Consider the following 20757-nt stretch of genomic DNA (forward strand, 5'->3'; position numbering starts at 1 on the left):
TTGGCAGCAGGGCTGGGAGCTTCTAGCTGTTCCGAGTGGCTGAAATATCTCAATGGATTGTTCCAGTCTGTGGCAAATATCATAAAAGAAGACTGCGAAGAAAAGATTTCCCAAGTCAGGCTTCATAGCTTTTTGCCTGCCTAGAAGACAGGCACCTCAGCTGTCCCAGTGTATAAAACTTCACACAGCAGTTTGTGTTACCTGGGCTGTCACTCCAGAAAAAATGCCTGCTGGCAGATCTCCCTGAGCTCAGGACTTCACTTGGAGGCATAAAATCCTGCAGATACTGCTGAGCACCATGGTGTCTGATTCCCAGGAACACACACAGAAGACACAGCTGGCCAGCAGGGTGGTCTGATGCATCTCGAATACGGAGCCCCAGAGCAGAAGAGATGCTGCTGTGCTGCCTTTGCCAACACGTGGATTGCACACAGCATGGCTGAGAAGTGTAATGCAGAGAGTGACCCTATGGGCAAGCCCCAAACCTCACAGTGCCCTGCAGATCTGAAAGGTCTTCACACAAAACAACACAAAGGTTCTTCCCATCAATTAAAGCCCACCTACTTGACAGGAAGCTGTAAAATAACAATCATGTCTTAAAGAGAGGTAAATACGTAGTATCTATTGCCTCAGGAAACACAAGAAGTTTGCAATTCTCTTTGATTAACAAATACAGGCATAGGTAAAAAGGCCTAATCCTACTAATGTGGTGGCAGAACAGTTTGGAGAATGAGAACAAGACTAAGTTTTAACAACGTTCAAATTGAACCATTACTCAAACTCATTATTCAAATCCTTATATACTCAGACTCTTTCCAAATGCGCTACTAGTAACACGGGCGTAAGTAGGAGTAAGCACACATATAAACTATTTTGTGTATTTCTGTGATGACTGCAGCTAACCCTGAAGCCACTGAAATTCTGCTAATGACAAGACACACATGTCCACAAGACAACAAAACTGAAATACCAGGAAGCAAATCCACACCATAGTGATTCATGGTTTTGACTCTGTCTAATTACTCAGTTCTGTCTGCTTCTATATTACTGGAAACCTCAAATATCCAAACAGCTTTCCCAATATCCACATACAAAACTTCAGAAAAATTAAGCCATTTCCTTTCATGTGTGTATCAACCTGTAGATTGCATAATATCTAGTGCAAAGTAACAGTGAGACGAAGAGCCTATTAAAAATAAACAAAAAAATCTCTTTCATATGGTGAAGTATGAATATCCATTACTAAGTCAAACAAAACTCAAACTGATTGAAAAACTACATTGTTCAAAGACTTGGCCAAAATTGCCATGACAGAGTAAAGTAGGAACTTCCTCTATGGCTAGTTTTTTCCAGACTTGTTCATGAGAAGGCCTTCTATACTTACCTCAAAAGTGTTTGGTACTTTCAGAAGCTGAGATGATCAAACCATGCAAACACAACCTGATTTCTCTAACAGTTCCTGCCTTCCTACAGATAGCCACACTTTTTACTTTTATGTAAATAACCCACTCTGCAATTATACAACTTCTTAAAACAACATTTTTGGCAGAAATGTCACGCCACTTATCTGGAATTTCCAAGCTCACTAGACCTAAGAGCCTTCTGGCCAACTATTATCTAAAATTGCTCTTCTAAATGCATATACTATGAGAAGTTCTCTGCATCCAGCAGCTTCAGCAGGTGCTTCTGGGCATTAAGCACTTTGGTAGAAAAGCGGCTACTTATTCAGAAACATAAATACGGAATTGGGCAAGTAAGATGAGATAATTAGTTCTTTCAAAGCTTAAGTCTTGACAGTTTTAGGATGTATGTTTTCATATAAAAAAACTTCAGAGCAGAACAAACACCCCCTCCTTGATGCTAGCAGGGAACTATCTCCAATGAAGCTTTCAAGTTGATTACTTACTTTCTCTACTGGCCTGATTGAACCAGAACCTACAGGTATTTTCAACATTCATCCTTATGCAGAGAGTTTTCACTGTGCAAATACAGTGTTGTTTAGCATGGAGATTTTATCAACTAACTCACAATTATTCATTAATTATGAAATCTATGAATTAACAGTGTTTTAACCTTATATGCGTACTTAGGAACAAAGTCAAATTAAACAGATGTAATGCAAGTAAGGCTGGCAAACGTACTCTAAAAGACTCTTCAGAGCACAATCTCAACATACAATTATGAGCTCCTATTTTCACACTGTGCATAGGCCTCTTTAAGAGAAAATGAGTTTTTCCCAGGCAGCTTGTCATTACTATGCTCCCACCATACTCTGTTCTGCCATCACAACCAAACCAACCCATCCCAAAATCCTCTTTCTCATCTTGGAACTACACTGGAGTAGTCAAATATAAGTAAAACACTTGCTTTTCTTGTAATAATTATAGAATTCATTGCAAATACACATTATCTCTGACTTTGGCATGTTCTATATTGGAACTTTGTATGTACAAACTGACTAAAACTGACTAACAGAAAGCCATCTTCAGTTATCTGTGCAGCCCTCAACAACTGCATGAGAAAACAACAGTGTCCAAGGAGAGGAAGGGCAATCAGAACTGCTCTGTCAACAATAGTGCAATAGTTGGCATTATGATATTTCCCTCAAAGTAAACAAGCTATTGAAATTGGTTTTGTTTTGGATCCCCAGTACAGAATTAATTGCTTGGGACAGTTTATCTATCTCTTAAGCCAAGCCTGCATGAGGATATTGAGAATGCTAAGGCAAATCAACTAAAGGTTTGACACCAATGTGCACACATTTAATTGTCTTGAAGCTGTGAGTAGATGCTCTAATTCAACAGCAAAGCTCCCTGTAGCTCCTTACTCAGTTAAGCTACATTGGTCTAAGACTAATTTACTCCTGAATTAAAGCAGTCCCCCAAGGACTCAGCACAACTCATTTTTGCATACTAACTTCATGCACTTAACCAATTTGCCTCAGCTCTTCCTGAGCTCCTCAAGCCTTATGGAGTTTTCAGCCTGCAGCTGAAGGGAACTTGGCTACTTCATCTCCAATGCTGGGAACATTAAACTGAGTGTTTTCCACAACATCTTCCTTCTAGAACACAGAAAAAAAACCCCAAATTAAAGAGAAATTCCTCGCATTGCTTAGCTGCTTCCTGCTCCAAGGTGACAATTCAGTGGACTTGGAGTTTATCATTACCTTGGTCCTACTCTCCCTCCTCAACTTTGTGGAAGCCAGTTCTTGGCAACCAGCATGTTCACACATACAGGAAACAACCAGAAACAGGCAATGAAAAAAATGCAGGTGGATATTAATCCCAAAGTGGGATTTGAAATGTCATCTTTAGAGGTTTCCAATTGCATCGAAGCCATAAGCTACTGATACTGGTTTTGTTCATCATGATTTGGAAATGGCAATCGTATCACCATCTTCTACTGTTTCCCATCATGACCATTGTTGTGGTACCTCAGCACTCTCTGGAAATGAATCATAACCCATTAATTCAGTACTAATTCAGTTCAATACTAATCCTAAACTGGGGTTGATATTTCTCAAAATACTCTAATAAAATTATGTACAGATAGGATTGATTATTTTTAAAACAAGTTAGTTGCTTCCTTACTGTGAGAGATCAGACTGCCATTTTATTTAGGTCAAAATGTAAAGCACTTCTCGGACTGTAAGTACTCAGGAGAAGTAAAGATGTCCTTCCATCTGGGGTCATTAAAACTTACCTGGATGGTGGCAGTACTTGGGGAATACTTTGGTTTGGCCTTACTGCATGGATGTACAGGTTTCAGTGATGCTTTGAGTGCACCCACACAGACACACTCGTGCACACACTTGTGCAGACAATATCCCAAGGTACCTCATAAGATTAAGTTAATTGACTGAGCTATGAGAATGATAAACTAGTGTTAGAGGCCCTGCTGTACAGCAGCTAGCTGAAAGGGGTGTTTAGAGGAATAAACAAGTATACATAATGCCTACCATTTCCTTTCCCCAAAATAAATTCATTCATTATAAACGAACTGTCACATCATCATCTTTAGAGACTTCAAATCATGTCAAAGCTGTATTTACTGACACTGGTTTTTCTTCAGCACAATTTAGAAACTGCAATCTTATCACCATGCTCTAACATTTTTCATCACAACCGTTGCGGTACCCCAGCACTTTCTGGAAATGAACCGTATTCCATGGATTCAATTGTTGATCTAACACTTTAAAACACCACTCAAGCCATGCACCACCAGAATAATGTGGGTGGTAGGCAACATGGGATGCACTGAAATACGGACTATTCAAATTTGTATTTTCAATTCTAGATGTTTTTAAAACTAAGTATCTAACCTCTTGGTGTCAATTAAAAAAAAAAAAAGTCCCAATCCCGAAGGGATTAATAACAAAAATAAGTATGCAAATGGAAGTGAAGCCCTCTGGACAATATTTTCATTGATTTGCTGGAGAGAAGGACCCCTAGTGTCCAGCTGGATTTTAGCCAGCCTGGGGTCTGGTTACTACAACAGCATCCAGGACGAAAAAACATCCTAGCTTGTAAAATATTTCCTGCAAACACTTCCCCATCCCTCTTATTTGGAAACTGACTCATGAAAGGAAAAAAAAATACATAAATACAGTTCTGCTCTCCTAAACTAATTATTTCAAAATATAATCAAGGTATCATGTGATCACCTGGACTCTGAGGATTCATCATTACTGATGAACAGGAATGTGCCTTGGCACAATAGTTTCACTGGTTGATTATGCACTGCAGACACCTATAGATAAACATCTCTATTTGTAAAAAATGAGCACTGTCTCTGAGAGCAATTGCTGATGAGGCTTTAAAAGCAGCATCAAAAAATGTAATGCTGGAAGGATGAAGCTGCCCAGCCCTGTCATGTAGTAGCTCCGCTTTCTAAGGAGGAAAAAAAAAATCTGCACGATTCCTTATGATCAAGGTTTTACCCATTTATTTGGATAATCATTCAAATGGCTAAACAGACATCTAATTTGAAAATAAAAACGGATTGATGCAATCACAAACAAGTTCTGAAATTGTGATTTATAAAAAAGAGGGGAAATCTTGTTCTAAGCCAAAACACACACACAGTTACCTTTTTCTAATCAGAGCATTCATTTCTCCTCATTATGATCTCACAAGCACATTAAAATCTTATTAACATTAATTACTTCTGAGCGTCTATGCATGAGCAGCGACAGGCTTGCGTGCGCGCGCGTGTGTGTATGTGTGTGTGTCTCTGGATCATATCTACATTTATATACCTTGCTGCACTTTGCTTATAAAACATGTGAAAATATTGCTGCTAACACCAATTAGCTAATTTCACACACACAGATAGTAAGCTGCTGTCTCGCTGCACAGCTTATTATAGACCAGCAGACAGATGGACAGACAAACAGACGCAAAAAGCATCGCGGCTCCTCCTAAATGCAAGATCTAAAATGCCTGGCACCCCCAGGAGTGCGAGTTTCATCCTCGTAAGTCTGAGGGAACAAAATGACAAAAATAATTAAAAAAATAATAGTAAAAAAAATAGGAGACAGCCAAATATCCCATTTTCTACACAGATGGGTTCAATGATGAAGTGATAGAGACAAAGAAAAAACTGGCAGGCAGACAAGCAGCAGGCGCACAGAGAGATAGACAGAGACAGATAAACAAAGCAACAGAGAAAGAGATGAAAGCATATTCATACATGTGAATTTGGGCTAAGCAATAGTAACTTCAGCCCACCAACAAGGTAAGGAAAGAAATGGCAGAGGCAAGAGTCACCATAAAAGTGACTTCACAAGCAAAACCCTGACACTTTACAAAACTATTTATGAATTCTATTTACACCGAGCACACTAAATGCAGCAGTGCTGCTGGTGACACTCAGCTCAACCACAAACTCCAGAACAAACACAGGAACCTATGTGCCACTATGGAACTGCACCTTCCTCTTCTTCTTCACCCTTTGTTTCCATCTAATTTATATTCACCTCTATCCTACTTCTAAATCTCATCCTCCTGAACCCTTCCCTCTGCCAGGGGTTAAGGCATAAACAACATATCAGCATCTCTCATCATGGCAAAGACATGTTCATCCATCACTGGGGGATCAGCCTCTCCACTGGGTCCCAGGGGGACACTTGCTGGTCATCTTCCTCTCTATCCAAATACCCATCTCTCCTCATCTTCTGCAACTCTGAAAAGAACTGCAACCCTCAACTGGTATTAAAACTTTAATTTATATCAGCAGGATACAAGGTTTAGAAGAGTCATAAATTGCCTTTCAGCCCTACTACCCTTTGTTCCACTTGTGCATTCTTCCACTGATGACATGATCAGGCAAAACACTATAAGGAGAGAAACAATTTAAGCTAATGAAGATGGTTTCCTTATTGGAAGATTTTTTGAAATGACTACATCTTAATTTCTCATGGTAACACATGCGTTTGCATTTTCTGCTCACTCCTCTCAGAACAAGAGAAGTTAAATGTGGCAATAATTACTGTGTTATCCCCAGCCTTTTTTACCTAAAGGTTTCAGAGCACTTCACAAACTGTTCATGAAGCTTCGAGCATGCAGAAGGTTCTCCCATCACTCTAGCTCACTGCTAGGGAACAGAAGAGCAGAGGTGAAGTACCCAGATCAGTAAGAAGGTCTACAGCAGACCCCAAACATCCTCTTATTTGTCACATCTTCTCTTCTTACACATGCCATATCTAAGGTTATTAAAAATAGTACCTGAATTAAAAAAAAATAAATAAATTCAGCATCTGAAGATTGTACTCAGGATCCTTGTTTTGTACTTAGCTCACTCATGACCTTCTCCTAATGCTGCTTATCCCAAAGAACCTACTCTCAGAGAAAGCCAGCACAGCTGCTGAGAAAACTACTATGAATTCAGTCAAGCAAGTTTGGGATGTATTGGGTATATTCCAAACATCCAAATCAGTTCTGGTGCATTCTCAGCAAATCCAGTGATTCCAGGAAGCTTTGGAGCTCCTGAGCATGGGTATTACTACAGTTGTCTTGCACACAAGTGGTGAGCTTGGTGCACCTTGCCCGAATTCTGCTCAGCTTGGTTTTACTGCGTACACACAGCAGATCTGATTACACTGCAGAGCAGGAACCATGGCATATGGCCCCTTCTGCCACAAGGAGCAGGTTCCTGACCTGCTGAGGCAGAAAATAAGGAAGCAAATTGAACACCAGTCCATTTGCTCAGCTTACTGCACTTCTTTTGTTAAGGTAAAATATACAGGCGTTCAGAGTAAGGATATAGAAAAGTAAAAGCAAAGAGCAATAAAGATTTGAAGCTTTACAGTTTAATGCATATGACAAAATAGGCTTTTTCTTACATATTTCCTAAAAAATAGAGTATAGACCATTAAAGTCTCTCTTGAACTATGCAGAATTACTTCCTCTGAGAGGAAGAAAGATTCTCTCTGACAAGGCAAGGAATGTCAACAGTTTCAGTTAAGAGAGGTTCACCCAGACGTTTAGCTCATTTCCTCAGGCTTCCCAGAAAGTTTGGAGAAATCCATGGCCTGTCATTCTTCCAGATTCCAAACTCTCCACTGTGCTCCCACCACACTGATCTTTAGGCACACTGAAACTTAGGAAAACAGGACAGCCAAGCAGAATTTCCCCCTAAACACATCGGTGATCCCCATCAAAACCAAGGAAGGGCCACAGAGAGATGTGAGTTCAATAAAATGGTTAAGAAGTAAGTATCCTCTAAATTTGCTGACTTAATGCCTGCATAATTGTTGACTCCTTAACCCATCTTTCCCAGAAACCCATTTAGATGCATAATGGTTCATGGCACCCAAAAGGAAAAATAGTGTGTCCTATAAAGCACTGCTTCGGAGTTTTTGAAGACTACATACACCCTAATAAATTATGGTAAAAGTTGTACCTCAGTCAGTTAAAAAACAAATCCAGAAACTGATTTATTAAAGTAAATGCATAACACTGAAGGTGCTTAATGACAGAAAAAAGTTGCCAGTTTTTATTACCACAACAGCACGTAGAGGCAACTGTGTAGTAGGGAACCTTTGTAGAATTTGTATCTGAATTTTGCATGTAAAGTGGACACAAGTATCCTAAAGAGTAAGAGGACTCAAATACAATTGACTTGAGGATCTCTCAAAAGACCAGTGCTTATCAGCAGAATGAATCTGAGAGACCATTCAATCTAAAAAAACAGGCCATATATGTGTGAAAGGGGAGCAGGGGATAAACCTCTATTTAGGGGATGGATGTAGAGGATGCCTTTCCTGTACGAAGAAGCTGGACTTTCCTTTCTCAGGTGTGAATTATCCCAGTAAACCTGGTCTCCATCAACTGTATTCAACTGCTTTGTGAACCTTACTGTACTGTGTCTGCCAAAAGTTCCAGCAGGCTGAGTCAGTGTGAGAGTACTTAAGAGGTGCACTTGGCACTTTGACCAGCCTCGAGATCCAAACCCCTTTGTGTCCTCTTGGAGGTTAATAAGACAAGGTTTTAGTGACTCCATCCTGGCTCTTATAAGCTTCTTGGGGATTATTGAAATTGGAAATTGCATATGAAAAAGCTGGTTCATCCAGTTTTTAGGAGGGACATTCATCCCATTTGCCCTTCAACCCTTGAAATGTGAGACATGCCTGAGGAGTGTTCTTTGTTACAGTCTCACACATATACCCAGTTATGGTGAGTCCATATGTCTCTGATAAAGGCAAAACCTTATTGTGCATTCCAGCTTTTTCTTTTGTAAACATACTACACTAGATGAATTTGGCTCTCAAGGAAGAAAGTATTAATTGTGCTGGCTAATAAAACTTTCTGTTGCTGTCCTTCCAATCTGGTCTTCTAAGCATCAACAGTCATTAAAACTGGCTCTTGGGAAGTGAAAAAATATTAGAGAGCGGTACAAACCCAAAACTTGTTTGCAAGTTTTCAAGAACTGAGATCTCAAGATCTTGAGAATCTCATTCTCAAGTAACAAAAAGTTAAATGCAGCTATCCCTTGCACAGTTTTCAGGTTGAATATACAAGCAAATCAGTTCCTCCCACTGTTCATTCTCTGAGAGATGCCTCAGCAGCAACACACCTGTGCTCTGCTCAGATCCAGCACTCACGGGCTCCCTTCACTGCCTGCATGGGCTTTGTCCCCACTGACAAGTTTAAACAGACCAGTAACAATCCTCTTCAGATGCCTGTGTCCCCTTAAGGGCTGTTTTTTCTTCTCTCCACATGGCAGTTCTTAGACGTTAAGAGCCATGGCACATAGAGCAGACATACACACAGGAAGTTCAGAACAACAGAATTATTTGAAGGCACCTTTGCTTTAATATGTGATAGGGAGCTCCGGTTGTCTCTTGACGACTATTTAATGGATCAAGAAACACCCCTGTATTTCAGCCAGATACAGCTTTTCCCTATGATTTTTACTGTATAAAAAGAGGTGAAAGACTGGTCCAGTTTTGAATATCTACTGCTAACATCTAAAGCTAACACTGGATCTCATCAGGATATATCCAGCTGAGAGAAATCCAGCCGTGGGAAAACAAAAAAATTGAAATTACTTTAACTCAGTTAGGAGAGTAATTATAAAAAATAAGCAAATGAAACACCAAAAAGGGTTTTTTTCTTTAAAAATTCTGCTGTTAAAGACTTTGTTGATGTGTTGGTATATTAAATGTATTTGGCCTCAATTTTCAGTTACTGTAGGGTCTTTGTATTTCATTTTGGAAGTAGAAACAAGACTTTAATGGCAAAGAAGTTGCATGTGTATTACAATACCACAATGGTGTAAAAAAAAAAAAAAAAAAAAAAAAAAAAAGAAGCCTAACAGTCTTTAACATAGCCAAGAATCATCTGAGCTTCCTTTGTCCATGGAACATGGTCTTTACTTTTCCAACTCCCATCTGCATGTACAATACACTGAGGAAGGAAGAAAGAAAGGCCTCACTTCCTTCTTCTCTCTGTGCCTCGATTGTTTCTAATTAAAAAATGGAAATAATAATGTTGATTCAGCTACTGAAATTAGGCAAAACTAAATTAACTACTTTCATTAAACACTGTAAGATACTTGAATAAGTTTCTTCAGAAATGCAAAGCGCTATTTATCCATATCAGCAGCTATCTATGGCTAAACTGTCCTAGAACCTTTTGTGAGCATTCCCTCCTCCTGCTGAACTCAGCTGATAACTGTTCTTTGTTTTGAAGGACATGTGTAACTCCTTTATCTAAAAAAGCCTGGGAAAGACTGAGGCAGAACTGGCACCTCACTTTTTTGGTGAATGAGAACAAAGCAAATCAAAACAACAACAACAAAAAGAGATCACACAGGGTCTCAGGATTAAACCTTTGCAGATGAGAAAAAAAAAGGCATTTTTTTGGATGCTAAATTCTTTGCAGCCCTTGCCTGAGCATTATGAGAATAATCACCAACACCTCGTAAAAGCAAGCCTTTTCATCAACTCCATAAGCTGAGATTTCAAGGAGAGATCTGGGAAGAATCTTATTAATACACCTATGTATGCTGCCACAAGGGAGACAGTATCTAACACAGCAGAAATGAGGTCAAATGCAGCAGCACTGTCCTAAAGAAAACTGTCTCCTGGTCACAAATCACTTGTGGAGTACCATGCATCATCTTTACTGCTTCAGACGTATGCCAGCTGCAGCCAGTAGGGAGAAATACAAAGCTAAATTCAGCTCTTGGTTCAAGGTTGGTTCTTCTAAATTTCATGGAACTGGTCCACTTTTATAAAAATGTAACATAGGGCAAAATACGACCCATAAACATTTTGACAGATACACAGACATTCAGAAATTTCGCATGGAACTTCTTATCCCAAGAGCACAGTCCTCTGAGGATGATCATTGTATGATGATTATTCCAGCTCACTGCTCATAAGGAAAAAGGAAAGGGCTGTGGCCTCATCCCACCCCCTCTCTGGTCCTACTCATACAGAATCCTGCTGTAAAATTTTCTCCCTCTCTTGCCAGTGGAACCAAGTTAGCCCCTATTTTTGCATGAAGTTCACTTTTTGTCCTCATTTTCTTTGAACAGCTCTGCCCCCTGCCTGCATCTCAGCTTTTATTTCTTCTAGCTGCTCACATTCTTCACAAACCTCCTTCCTAAATGCTCCATTTGTATCCTTCTACCACACTGAAGTCAATGCTCCATAGTAACATTACTCCAGATTCCAGTAACTCTTTAAAACAGCCTACAGTCTACTAAACCGTGTTCCTGCACAAGCAGACTTCACAAGGGAACTCGTTCATTTTAGCTCACTTCCTTTTTCCTTTCAAGTTTCTTTTTTACCTGCAAAAGATGTGAAGTGAAAATTAAAGAAATTCTGATAGCAGAATAAATTATCACAGGGCTGGATATGGATGTGATCTAGACAAGAGGGCTCTCTCTCTAGCATAGAGACAGTCTTAACTGAAATAGCTCAATTATTAATTGGAGTTTGGTCAAGACAACCTAGGGCTGAATGCTGTGAAATGACATGGCTCAAAACATTTGCAAAATTAACTTGAGATCCAACATAATACAGCCTGCATGAGCAGGGCAGAACAGTTTTACAGTCATCCAAGCTACCTAAGTAAATACTAGCTCTTAACCTCCATGTGGTAAAAACCTGTTCAAAAACAAAACAAAACAAAGACCCAACCAAAACCCAAACCTCCAGGCTTCAGGTGTCAGTTCTAGTCTGACATGCCAGAGAAAGACCACAAGTATTCAAAAACTTCATGGGGAGGCTAAAGGAAAGTCATTAGAGTAAAGAAAGAATTTGTAATGCACTTCAGGGTGATAACAAGGCACAAACTCAAGAGGGAAGGATAAAACTTGCTAATATAGCTATAACTAACACCCTCCTATTTGCTTTCAGAAATTGATAAATATCATTATCTCTATCCTGAAGACAGGTAACTGGGAAATGAAATGACTGGTTGAAAATAACACAAAAAACTAGAAACAAACTCTGAATCCTGCTTCCCTAATGCACAGCTTATCCTCATCAGTATCTTGCATACAGTAGTGACTGCACTGCAATCTGATTAAAACTTCTGATACTGCACTATGACTTAGTGCTGACAAAAAATATTTAAGATCCCTGTAAACACATTGGAAAAAAAAAGTTTGTCTACAAAAGTATTAAGAAAGGCTTGGAGTGGGATCCAGTCCCCTGTAAAAAGGGACTCAGAGACTAGAAGAAAAAGCATGTGACTTCGAGAATCCAGAAATGCCCAGCACTAGGGAAAAAGAACTGAGCTTTCTCTTGTCCAACACAAAGTTCTGCATAGCTAACTGTACTGCAAAAGCACAACTGGCTTTTAATCTCGTTCAGGAGCAGCTGCTTTCACAGCAGTGAGATGTTTCAGGATGAGCCTAACTGACTTGGTGGATAAATGATTTGAGGTTGGTATAGCTCAGAAGGAACCAGCTCATTTAGGTATGTCACTATCTTAAAAACACTTTTCCTATCCAATTGGAGCAAGCTTTGAAGCTTTCAAAACTTGGCCGTGGCTTGGAGAGGAAAATAAAAGCAGCATTTTCATGAAATGCTGGAAATTACAAAACAGGGCTTGGACTTCAAACAGTCTGCCAGGACAGGCTGGGCCTTTGCCGGGAACTCATGTCACTTCTAATCACTTGTATTAGTTTAGCACCAGCAAAAGGTGCCAGATTGGTAGTCCCAGGCGCTGTATTCTCTGTTTATCCCCAGAGCAGGTACCGCAGGATGGCAGGCTATCACAGAGATGCCAACCCCTGCTCCAGTTCCTCCCATCCAGGGACCTGGTGAGAGGAGGGTGATGAGGTCTCAGTGATGTCTCTGCTGTGACTGCCCACATGGGGGCCAGTACCCTGCACTATGTTTCAGAAGGATGGGATCCTAAACTGCATGGCTTGTGAAAGGGAAATAACGGAGCATCAGTCTACAAGTATCCTCCAAGATGCTGAGATAGAAGGACCAGGAAATCTTTTCTTTGCATTACATTCTAGATGTCTCAAAATGAATGAATACTTGAGAGAGCGACAAGGCCAGAGAGAGTCAACGTACTGAGTACAAATGAGATTTATACGTGACTTGAGTCACTCCAGACAATTAGCTACCCACCAGGCTATTTGGTTTATTGTCCCTACTGGATAAAGATTTAATAAGCAGTCACCTAGATGGGAAACATGAGACTTGCAGAAAGGAAACTTTTCATTACTCTACATGGAAAACTTGAGCCCAGTCCTGCAACAGCTCTGCACAGCTGATTCCCACTGGTGTGTCAACGGCTGCAAGATGAAGCTCTTTTTCATGACAGTCCACACAGGTGGAAACACAGGGACCATTTCTTATTGAATAATTACTATGTCAGAAATCTTCCACACACTCCAAATATTCTATGGAAATTAATCTAGCTTTTTTCAGTTTTTTCTGTCCAGTACTCGATCTTACCCAGGACAGACATTTTTGCATAGTATGAAAGCACAAAACGCTGGATTTTAAAAACTTATCTACTGGGGAAATATGCTGTGTAGGGAACACATTAAACAATTCAGTCTATGTTTGGAAAAGAAACACAGATTCATCACAACGAGGAAGGATGTTCAAGAGTATCCTGAAAAAACAGCCGGTATTCAAGCCAAAGGACAGGATGAAGTGGGCCCAACAGTATAAAGCTGACAAGCAGATTTAACTGACAGTGACAGAAAGAATTGGAAGCTGCCAAAGCCTAAGCTACATTAGGGCTTCTTCAGACACTACATACACTAAAATTGAAACTAAAAGCATCAATGAGAACATTTGATAAAACCCCTTCAGATGGGAAAAAATCCTAGAAGCAGCTGCAGCAAAACAGAAAATACAAACTTTGGAAAATCATAGGAAAAGGGACACCTATCAAATATAAGAATGGGAAAAAAAAGGCTGAATTACAGATTGAACATTTCATGACTTATCAGCAGTCATGCCTGGTATCCAAGGGCTTAACACACTTCATCAGAAGACTTCTTTTGCTATTACTACCGCTCGTTGCAAGAGAGCTCAAAGCCATTCATTTGGCACAATTTTTGTCAGGCAGTGTCCCAGAGGGTGTGGCCCGGTCTCCTGGGAATAGCATTTGTTAGTTTTAGAGAACCAGCAGAGGGAGCACATCAGCAATTAAACATGGTTTTCTTGTGTTTGTGCCTAAACAATGAGATTTTTTGGTTGAGTTTTTTGTTGTTGTTTTGTTTTTATTCTCAGCATTCCTCTGTCACTAATGCCTGTGACTCACTTAGCTCTCAAATTGCTGGGAGTTTAGGAGCCAGAACCATGGAGAATAGCAGGCTCCACATCCAACCCACATAAAATGACAGTGGACACAAGCTTTTACCTAGTTGTCTTTCTTCACTTTCTCCCCATGTCAACCTCCATCTTACACATTCCTGACATCCTGCCCATGAAATCTTGTACTGCCACATGACGATTACTTTCACATTCCTGCACTGTAACCACTAACTTTCTAGTCAGAAAGAAAGGCATATGGATCTCTAGGGAGGAAAGAGAAATCAATAATTAACTTTCAGTCAGCTGAAAGGACAACTCTGAAGTCCATAAGACAACTTTCCCAGTCCTACTTTTGTATCCTTAAGGAATTGATCACACAGCTATCGATGATTTTAGAAAAAAGATATTAGAAAGCATGTCTTTTAGTTGAGAAGGAAGAAAAAGGAAAATCAGTAATTCCCATGCTGTATTTACCTTTGCATCAAACAACACACTATACTTGCTTGCGTTTTCAGCTCTACCACGACCCCAAGATAAATTCACTCTGTCTGAAAGTGTAATATTAAGAGGTCACCTACAGGTGTAACTTACAGAATGGCACCATGTCTGTCCTGCAAAAATTTCCCATAGGTGCTCTGCAGAGGGTTGGAAGCACTGCTTACACAGGTTTCCTTTCTTCTTTGCTGTAGTTACCAACTGGTTTAATTCAGACTTTCATAACCACTGGTATGGTAGCTTTGATAGCTCAAATATTTCATAGCTCAAATATTCTGGAAGACCCTATGGGTTCTGGTTCACCTTTGCTACTGTCACTTACACTTGTGGAAACTGGACATAAAATGCTACCTAGTGATCTGTGTCCACCCACTGCAGAAGAGCACAAGGAAAGAACTACAGCATGAGGTATTAAAGAATTAAGTCCTACAGACACTGCCAGTGTTTGAATTAGGTAGGACTAGTTTGTGTTAGAGTCCCTACGTGCCGTAAAAGATCTCGAGGAGCAGTACCTGAGAACAGCAAGTACAGCACAGGCTGCAAATCTGCCCTCCATGGGGCTGGCAGGGCAGGTTGTCACTGATGGGATGAGGCCATTCTTGGCATGAAAGGATTTCAGCCTTTGTTCTGGCATAGTCCGTGGCCTTTCCTCCCATAGTGCCACCTAGTGCTCGCTTCTCTGTGAGGTGAACATCTGCCCCCTCGAACAGCCTGGGACCCTCCACACTCACTTCACCAAAGCCAACACCCAGCTCTCAGAAGAACATTGGTTTTTTTCTTTAAAGACAGCTTTATCCCATTAGCCCAATTTCCAATTCCTGTATTCTATCTACTTCAAGATACAAAGTCTTCCCTGCACCTGGTAAAAGCTGAACTTCTTTCTTCCTGCAAACCTCAGGGATGTGTAGCAACCTGCCCTGCAGCAGCAGCAGCAGCAGCCCTGGCTGCCCCAGCAGCTATGGAAGAGGAGGTGGCACATGTCCCTGTGCCTCTGGTGACCATTTTACAAGACCCATCTGCAAACAGAACTCTCGCCAGCGCTGGGCGGTCAAAATGCTGTCGTAGCACATGATGGTGCTGGAGGATTAAGTTCAAAAATGTAAGAAAACATGAAAGACATAAGCAGCAATCATTCTGAAATGCCAGTCTCCAATTAGAGGAAAATTGGATCAGTGCCTTTAGAACTAAATATTAACTTTTATGATAAATACTAACCAAGAATATAGTCAACACTATCAAAGGAAGAACCACCTGGACAAAAGCCTTTGCCTTTATTTACTCCTCACCGAAAGTTTAATACATCTGTGGAAATCTCCTCAAGTTAAAACGGTACAGCTCTTACAAAAGTATCTCAAAATTTGGTGTATGGTCAAACAGTACTTTTTACCAAGAGAAACCTGGCATAGACAGCTCATTAAAAATCCAAGTTATTTTTCACAGTTGATACTGTTTGTTTACTTTCGGAAATTTTCTTGGACCAAACAAGAACAGTGAAGTCCGTTTCACTTTGATTTGCCATCATTTTCCCTGTGCACCAGTGTGAACATTAAACCCTTTAGTAGGAACAAGTTATTCTTTAAAAGTAACTGAAGTAACTATTTCCAGTGCATAGTTTCATTAAAAAAAAAAAAAAAAAAGGCATTTATGAAGGATTTCGATTTTCTGAAAGTTTTGTTAAAAAAAAAAAATCTAAGTAACTTGAAGTTAAATTTCAGTCTTTAAATTCCCATTAACTTGTATGAATCTCTTTCAGCAGAAGCTCTTTACCATACAGATCGCAGTTTAAAAAACTCCTATAAAAACAGGCTGGAGTGAAACCAACTGAAATCTATAAGGCCACAGCATGCGATCAATTTCTAAACAGAACTTCTATTCAAATTATTCTGCTTAAAACCTCATATGGTCTGCAAAAATGAGCAAGGTTTTCTTGAAACAATTTAAATAACAATTTATCTAAGACTGTAATCTCTCTTGTATGGGATTTGTAAGCCATCCCACAGAATTCTCTAGCAGGGGACACTATTCCCTATTTACATCAAAGTTTTACATAAATACTATTACAATTTTTTTTAATATTCTGCAGCTGTTTTCCCTTATGAATAAGCTGGGCCTATGAAGAAAATGTGAAAATAGGAAAACTGTGAGTAATATTTACAATAATGATATATTCAACACAGGAAATTGCTACAACTGTCTTTATCAAAATAAACAAGATAGATATTTTTTCCTCCTTTAGGAGACAAGCAAAATCCTCCACTATTAAAAATAATTTGACTTGGTATTTGTTTGGTATTTGGATTTAACTGTCTTATATCCCATTTTTGGTCCTGTTTAAAAAAAAAAAAAACAAAAAACCACAAAACAACAAAACCCCAGCACAAAAACATACACACAAAAAACCCAACAGCATTGCTTCTCGTCTCACAGGAGTGAGAGCGGCACATACACACGCCATTCAGCCCAAAATTGCTCTAGCTACAGGGCATGGCAAGGCATGAAATAACTGCTCCAGGAGAGCACTTCCTCATGTGGGTGTGTTAGATAACTGTCTGCTCCAACACTAAAATAAAGCACAGTGTGACCCAATGAGCAGCGCCAGCCCTGGCCCGCACAGCTGCCCGGGCTGCGGGCAGGGGCACCCCGCGCACCCCGCGCCACCAAACCCGGCCATGCCCCCCTGGCCAACAGGTTTGGCATTCCCCGAGTTCCAGCTACATCACCAGATGCCCGATTTAAGTTTACTTAGGCATACTTTACCCTTTGCTGCTTTATCCAGATTGCAAACGGACTTTGTGCCATTGAAAGGGCTAAGTTGCTGGCTTGGTTTTTTTTTGTTTTTTTTTTTGTTTTTTTTTTGGCTAGAATATAGTTGGGGTTCAAGGAAAATCACATCCTCCTAGTGAAGAAGGTTTTACTACTAGAAAAAAGTCTTACTGGAGAATGAAAAATTTTTCTCCTACTGTGACTCTCTTTCTTTGCTTGAATTCTTCTTGCCTGGAGTTTTCATAAAATCAAGAGCTATCTTGTAGTCATTTTTAAAGTTTTTCAAAAATGTTCAGATGAGTCTGGGCTTCTGCTAAAAGTACATGCAAGAATCCGGAGGTCCATGGGCTTGCCTACAAAAAACCTGGGCTGTTGAGGAACATACACCTGCACTGGTTCAGGACAAAATGACAGGTGCCTGAAAACCCCTCACCCATCCCACGAGGAGGATGGCTGCGAACGATCCTGCTGCCTCACTTCAGGCTGACCACCACCCAGAAGCATCAGCAACTCCACCTTTAGGACCCCTACATTTTTGGCATAACTTCAGCCTCCTGATTTTCAAAGCCTGAGATTCAAACTTTAGGAGAGGAGGAAATACCTTGCTACAGTTAACAGGTCATCTGGAGCAATAAACACATTTAAAGTCTATCAACAAAATATTAATTTAGAAGTTTGAATAAAAGGAAGGAGGAAAAAAAAATTAGTAAACAATGAATGTCATTCCCCAGCTAAGAGATGAGCCACCAATTTTTGGCACACTGATATACAAAACCTTGAAAAGTTTCACTCATGTTCTGGAAGAGCTGCTAATAAAATGGAGCAAGTAGTTTCTGTAGTTATAGTGCCAGTGAATAGATCTGCTGCTTTGGATTTCAATTAACTTAGTTTGTTCAGCAAGGAGGCACTTCTGTAGAAATGGGGACTCGTAAGTTAAAGGACAGCTAAAAAAAAACCCCAAACAGCAGCAAAAAAACCTGTTGGCAGCAAAAGTTCTTTCTGGCTGCAAAATAATGGATTTTTAAGAAACATTTCAAAGGTTTTGAAGGTTTTGGAGAATCTCCTAGGCAGTCTCAGGTGGGTTAGGAATATTGCATTATGGACTCCTTTGTGCTAAAAGGAAGGCCTAATGCATGTTTTTAAGAAGTCCGCCTCTTGCTATTAAACAAATAATTTTCTATTAAAAAAGGTGATTGTTACTGTTCAGAGATCTCCACTGATCAGCGTCCATTTTATGTAATTACTTAGGATTCTCCAGAACATTTTATGTAACTCACTTCCACTATCCCTTTTCTTTTTCCTTTTCTTTTTTTTTTTTTTGTTACCAGCAGAGTAGCAGTTTTACTCTCCAACAGAAATGACAAGAGCTCAGATAAAAAGACCATTTCAAATGGATCAGTTTAAGCAGTCTTTAGAACCCATGATAAATCTGGGCTCCAAAAACTCGACAATGCTAAATGGGCTATGAAATGCATCACAAATCCCTCCCCAGAAAAAAAAAAAAAAAAAGAAGAAGAAAAAAAAAATCAATTCAGAGAAAAGCTTCAATGTTTGAAAATACAAATAAGCAGCATATTTGGGAACGAAAAATGGTAAATAAATAGTTACTATTTCTGGACAAAATGGCTCGATAGATTTCATAATTTGCCACCACTGTAAAAAATATCTATTCCCTTCCCCCTTCCCTTCCCCGTCAGTACACACGGAAACACAAGCATAACCATGTATAAAGTGGGAGGGTGGGGGGCAGCCAAGGATACAAACTCCCTCTTAGAAAGTTTGAATTCTTATTAACCCAGTGATGCCTCCATAATGTTACATTAGATCAACAACATAAAAGTTAGAATACATGTCTCCTTTCTTCCTAGTAAAGAAAACTGCAAAAGCATTAATAACGAAAAATAGATGTTAAAAATATCCAGGAGGAAAAAGTACATGTACAATAAGCAAAATTAACCCGCTCTGCCCCCAAACCAAAACAGATAAACAGCAAAATCTCTGAATAAAAATCCTGTCAGGAAGAGTGGAACCTGCTTTCTCTTTTTTTGCTTTTATTTACTGTATGCCAAGCATGGACTTTAAACTTACAGTGTGCATATATATAGAAAACAAAGAACGAGAGTCACCGTTAACCCTGGTCACCGGTATTACAGTTAAAAGTCACTGGCAAATACTAATAAACCCCCATTTAGCAGTAAATAAGGAGAACATGATATATGGACCGACAGATGGAACTGCATAAACAGAAAAGAAAAAGCAGAGAGACCCACAAACATACAGAGAGAGCTGTTTTAAAGAGTGAAAGATATTGATTTACTTGGAACTAGTGTTGGAAAACAAACGTATTTGTTTCCTTCATGATTAAAAAAAAAAAGTAATTAAAGTGAATCATAAGGGGGCACACCCTTAAATAAGTAGGGGGGGGGAACATTTGTAGAGGGTAAGGCCTTCTGTAGATGTTCCGAATTTTAAGCTAGCAAATAGGTCTGGCAAACTTACATCTCCAAATTAAAAATCGAGGGGGGGCGGGGGGGGGAATAAAGAACTGCTGGTGGTTTAAGGAGAGTAGAGGCTTTATTCTTTTATGTTTTATAAAAGTTGACTGGCCTACCTTGTTCCCCAGTCCTCAGTTTGTCTCCTCATAGTCGCTGTCTCCCTGGAAGTACAGTGTGAGTGGTAATGACTGCCTGCCTCCCTAATGAGTCCATTTTCCTGCTCTTGATGTTGTGTATATACACACACTGCAACCTACCTTACAAACCACAGAGACGGGAAAGGGAGAGCGAGCGAGAGAGAGCGAGCGAGAGCGAGCGAGAGTGCGAGAGACAGGGAGAGCGAGAGAGGGAGAGAGAGAAAGGCGCACACAGACAAAGCCCTCCTACCAGACAGCAGACAACCCTCCTTCTCCTATCTAGCAAAATACAACTCGGCTAATGCAGCAACAGGTTCAATACTGCCAGGCTGAGGCAGCGTAGCAAAGGTATACGGGGCTGAGCAGGATTGCTGGCAAATAAACACTTCGGTGCCGGCTGGCTCCACCTTTCTTATTTATGTTACAGGATGTTGGAATGCATTGTTTCAGACAGTCCATATGATTATCATAAATACATTTTTTGTGCATATTAGCATGAAGCGCCGAAACGTATCAGCCATTCTGCTCCGTAACCTTATAGCTCTAACACATGCAGGGAAGGTGTAAACATATCTCTTTTGACAGGCAGACTACACAAAGCCCACTGATGATTTTAAAGTCATGA

General features: G+C 40.0%; 1 long non-coding RNA gene across 4 annotated transcripts in view; it reads right to left on the minus strand.

Moving 5' to 3' along the window:
- Positions 1 to 20460, minus strand: part of LOC138112790 (uncharacterized) — a 397150-nt gene extending 376690 nt beyond the window's left edge. For all 4 annotated transcript variants that reach the window (XR_011151840.1, XR_011151838.1, XR_011151849.1 and 1 more), the window contains exon 1: positions 20112 to 20460. This is a non-coding gene — a long non-coding RNA (uncharacterized lncRNA). The remainder of the gene's footprint in view (positions 1 to 20111) is intronic.
- Positions 20461 to 20757: the final 297 nt, after the last annotated feature.

Source organism: Aphelocoma coerulescens, chromosome 1 (assembly GCF_041296385.1).
Source record: "Aphelocoma coerulescens isolate FSJ_1873_10779 chromosome 1, UR_Acoe_1.0, whole genome shotgun sequence".
In the NCBI taxonomy this organism is placed as follows: Eukaryota; Metazoa; Chordata; class Aves; order Passeriformes; family Corvidae; genus Aphelocoma; species Aphelocoma coerulescens.